The sequence below is a fragment of the Neomonachus schauinslandi genome, chromosome 3, assembly GCF_002201575.2.
Source record: "Neomonachus schauinslandi chromosome 3, ASM220157v2, whole genome shotgun sequence".
In the NCBI taxonomy this organism is placed as follows: Eukaryota; Metazoa; Chordata; class Mammalia; order Carnivora; family Phocidae; genus Neomonachus; species Neomonachus schauinslandi.
In genome coordinates this window covers 64618022-64622783 of record NC_058405.1, presented here as the reverse complement: position 1 = coordinate 64622783, position 4762 = coordinate 64618022, and the positions used below count along the sequence as shown (strand labels likewise).

The 4762-nt window shown below is 43.3% G+C and overlaps 1 pseudogene; it reads right to left on the bottom strand.

Annotated features, from left to right (window-relative positions):
- Positions 1-202: 202 nt before the first annotated feature.
- LOC110570312 lies at positions 203-1305 on the bottom strand (annotated as a pseudogene).
- Positions 1306-4762: the final 3457 nt, after the last annotated feature.

Genomic DNA, 4762 nt, shown 5'->3' with positions numbered 1-4762 from the left:
ATTATCTGAATGAATACCCTAATGGCAAACCACTGTAGAATGTTTCAGTTGCATGTGGGGCAGAGGGGTGGGGATTCTCTTCACAGCACCCCAGCTTTCTTCATGAGAAGGTCAGAGGTACACTGGTTTGTATTACTGTGGCATCCATTAGGTGATCGAAGTTACTTTTCCTTCAGCAAGGGCTTTATTTGTCAGAAGGGCATTACGCTTGACCTCCAAATTTGGCTGACAATTTACTGATGAGATTCATAACCTTTGGGTTGCTCTGATATTTTGACATATTCGCTGGGTTCTGGACCACATCCTGGAAAGCCACCATAACTTCTGGATCCTGCATGGCTGCGAGAACCTCTGGATCACTAAAAATTTCATTGAGCCCAGGCATTCCTGCCATTCCAGGCATCCCCCCTGCCATTCCAGGCATTCCTCCAGGAAAATTACCAGGTGTTCCCCCAGGAAAGCCACCTGGGAAAGAGCCATACTGAGCTCCTGGTTGTCGTCTGGCTTCTTCCTCCCCCTGGGCTCTCTCATGTTCTTCCCGAGCCTTCTTAACGCTTTCTATTCTTTCTTTGATCTCTCACTCTTCACGTTTTCACTCATACTTTCTCCGATGTTCAGCAATTTTATGGGCCCTCAGTTGATCTTCTTTCAGCATTGCACTAGCATCTTCATCGTAATCCAGTTTATAAGCAAGGGCAAGATCATGTGCTGCTTCTTCCCAATGGCCCAGAAGTCTGTGTGCTTTCCCTTGCACTTATAAGGCTGAGCTGAATCAGGATTTATTTCAATAACTCTGTCACAGTCTCGAATGGCAGCATTTGACTTCTGTAATTTGATGAAGACACTGGCTCTCTTGGCATACAGAATGGCCAAGTGAGGATTCGGTTTGATGGCATCTGTGAACAAGTCAATGGCTTTCTGTAGTTCACCGTCATTTAGGCCATCAATGGCAACCACTTTTTTATCATTTGCCATGATTTCCTCGGTTATCTCTACATTTTCATCTCCCATTTCTTGAGGGGCATCAGTATCTGGTTCAATCACACTTTCATTGTCAATTTCTAGATCACTTTCCTCACTTGATGGTTCGTCTGTCTTTATGTTTTCCTCCACCTTCTTACTATCTGCTTTTTCTTCCTTGATATTGTCTTCTGATTTAGTTTTATGAGTAGCAGGTGGTATTTTATTCCCCATGCTCTCCATCCACTCCCGTAGGAAGAGCATTTCCTCGGTGTGCAGAACGCTTGGATCCTGCTTACACATTTTCACGAAGGCCCTAAGCTCGCTCACTTTGCGAGGGTCCATGGTCCAGAGCCAGTGGCAGGCGGCAGGCATGGCTGAGGTTGCGGCCCGATTCCAAGCGTGGGTACTAGCTCAGTGTGATCGTGTGGAAGGGGGAGGCTGCCGCGAGACAGAACAGACTAGAACCTCCCCAGCTGCTCGGAAAGATAGTTTGTTACTCACAGTTCCTAAGAGAAAGGGACACATCACACCACACAGGGCCACATGGGAGATCCACCAGTGTTGGTCGGGAGGCAGAAGGAGAAAGGGGAAAATGTGGGCAAGCAGAAGGAGAAAGGGGAAAAGGTGTTTTCCACAGGAAGTAATGGGCAAGACAGGGCAAGCAGGTTTAAGATTGGCTTGTTTGAATAATTTGAGTGGGCTCTGGGGTGTAGAGGCTGTTCTTAGGGTGACCAGACAAGGGCCTGTTGCCCAGTGTGCATCAATTCAAACACTGACACCAGTGTGTTTTGCAGCAGAGAAAAAGGTTTTATTGCAGGGCACCAAGCAAGGAGACAGGAGAGGATTTCTCAAATCCACCTCCCTGAAGGGTTAGGTTGGTGTATTTAAGGGTAAGGGGTAGACTGGAGTATGATGACTGGATATAGGGACAAAGGGAGGTGTCCTTTCTGAGCATGTGTATTCAGGAATCATGCCTCTTAATGTGATACATGTTCAGAAAATGGTGGCATAAGCATGATGAAGGGGGAAAGATCTCTAGGTGGGTCATCACAGAGGTTACTTTTGTTCTTTCCTTGTCCCTTCTGCACAGCTGTAAGAATTCTTCCCAGTTGGCTCCAATCTTAGCTAGTCTCATTGGTGGTCAGTCAACTTCTGCAAAATAGGCTCATAAATCAATCAAGTTAGCCAGTTTCATTCGGCTAGAATGATAAAATATTTGTTAACGTGTGTTGGTTTCATTAGTTGTCTGTTTCCTGGCTCTGGGGTGATTAGGGCAGGGGAATACTGGCCTAGAGAGTGAAGGCCAATAAAGGAGGTGGTTGGGGTGTGGGCTCTAGATTGGTTGGTGAACATAGGGAAGGTACACTTGCAGGCCAGTTCTTTACTCTCTCTAGGAATTGGCTGGCCCTGGGAGGGGCAGTCCCTCCAGGGCCTGTGAGACACTGTAGAGAAAAAAATGATTCCTCCTCTACCTTTGTAGGTTCTTGTCTGAGACCCTTCTATAATAAAGGGCAAATTAACAGGAGAAAAGCAAACAGAAGTATAATAACATGTATATTATTTCCTCCTATGTACATACGAGGTACACAGGAAAACTGAGTAATAACCTGAATGGCCCAAATCACCACTTTAAATACCATCTCCAACTAAAAACAAAAGACGCTGGGATGGGGGAAGCCAGTTACGGGAGGTTATCAGGCAAACACAGTAAAGAAGGGTATAGTTGCTATGCAGATTTAAGTCAGCATCTTATTCAGGAGTTTCTATAGATTTAGGTGTTCTCCTCTTCGTGATACTGAGAGGAAGACGCCCATACAAATGGAGATTTCCCTTGCAAATGCAAACGTCTTTAATAATTTCTATTGGTTTCCAGAGCTTTTCTCGTCTGTTTCTTAAAAATAATCAGCCTAGGGCGCCTGGGTGGCTCAGTTGGTTAAGCGACTGCCTTCAGCTCAGGTCATGATCCTGGAGTCCTGGGATCGAGTCCCGCATTGGGCTCCCTGCTCAGTGGGGGGTCTGCTTCTCCCTCTGATCCCCTTCCCTCTCGTGCTCTCTGTCTCTCATTCTCTCTCTCTCAAATAAATAAATAAAATCTTTAAAGAAAAAAAAAATCAGCCTAGGGGCGCCTGGGTGGCTCAGTCATTGGGCATCTGCCTTCGGCTCAGGCCATGGTCCCAGGGTCCTCTGATCGAGCCCCACATCGGGCTCCCTGCTCAGCGGGAGGCCTGCTTCTCCCTCTCCCACTCCCCCTGCTTGTGTTCCCTCTCTTGCTGTGTCTCTCTCTGTCAAATAAAAAAATAAAATCTTTAAAAAATAATAATAAAAATAATCAGCCTAAAATAGTCTTTATACCAAAGGGACGTGTTTTGGGATGGCATATTCTGTTTCCCTTTAATACCAAGATGTCAAAGTGTCAAATATAGAAACTAGGAAATGTCCTTACACGCTGACCCAGTACTTTTCCTCCTAACTCATAATTGATCCTTCTTTTCTTGACTCAGCTAAGTCAGACTTACTAACAAGTGCTTTTTGAGCTTTTTGAGCTTTCTGGCTTAGTCAAAAGCATTTCTTAATGGGCAGGCGGAGGTAGGGTAAAGTAGATCCAATGAGCAAGGCCTCAGATCAATGTAATGGCTAAATTCTTGGCTTTACAAACATGAAGACTGTGAGAAATACAACTCAGGTATATTTAAAATGGTGTGTCACAATCTACATGACACTCATTAGTAGTTAACATACAGAATCAGCGTATGTTCTATACAATCATTTATGCAGTAAAGTAATGCTGTATTAGATGTCAGGAGAATTTAAACTCTTCTCTGTATTGACACTATCTATGTGACTCTGAGTAAGTTCCTTTACTTCAGTGGCTTTCAGTTTCCTCTTTTGTAAAGAAAGGACTGGATTAGGTGACCTCTAAAGTCCTTCTAGCTTTAGCATTCTATTATGTTGACACTGAAAAATAAAATCATGGAATACATATAGTACACTATCTATAGGGATTTCTTTTCATTTTTAACTTGATATGCCAACTAGACAGACTCTTTTAGCTTTTGGCTCAAGTATTCTATTACATCCCTCATCCTTCCCGAACTTCAAAAGAAGTGCGATATTAGGGAATTTATTACACATAACAAAACATGTGTTTATGGTTCAGTATGAGAGAACCCACTGTCCTTCCCCACCCCCAATATTGGATAAAAAACAGCAGCTTAATCAGTGATTGTGAATTCTGAGGTCAGCTTTCCATTTACAAACAGTGAGGCTGAAAGCTATAAATATTGTGACTTCTGCCTGGGGGGAGTTGAATGTTCCAGGAAATGTACATTGCACTGGAAAATCCAGGATTAGTTTTCAATTCCGTAACATGCTGTTTCCACAATTACTCCTCAAGTTAGCAGAATGTCCTCAAGATTTTGGATATTACCATGTCCTGGCAGGACTCAGGAAGCTTCGCTTCCTCAGAGCTGGACACATTGAAATAAAGCTGTCAGGGAGTTAGGAACTTGTTTAACATTACCCTCCCACACTTTTTAAAAAACTTTCTTTAGTTGAAATAAGGTGGGCAAAACAGTCTATTGACTTGTAAAAGCCTAAAAGATATATCTTTAAAAAAAAATCACTTTATACATATATTTACATCATGGATGAGGAGAGGCAGGGCTGCTTATTCATACTGGTTGAGTAGCAATCTTCAAATTCATATTATAATTTTAATGGCCAAAACAGTGGAAGGAAAGTAGTTGAGTTTATGAATGGTGGTGATGAGAAGAAATACAAGGAGAGAATACAAAGAAGG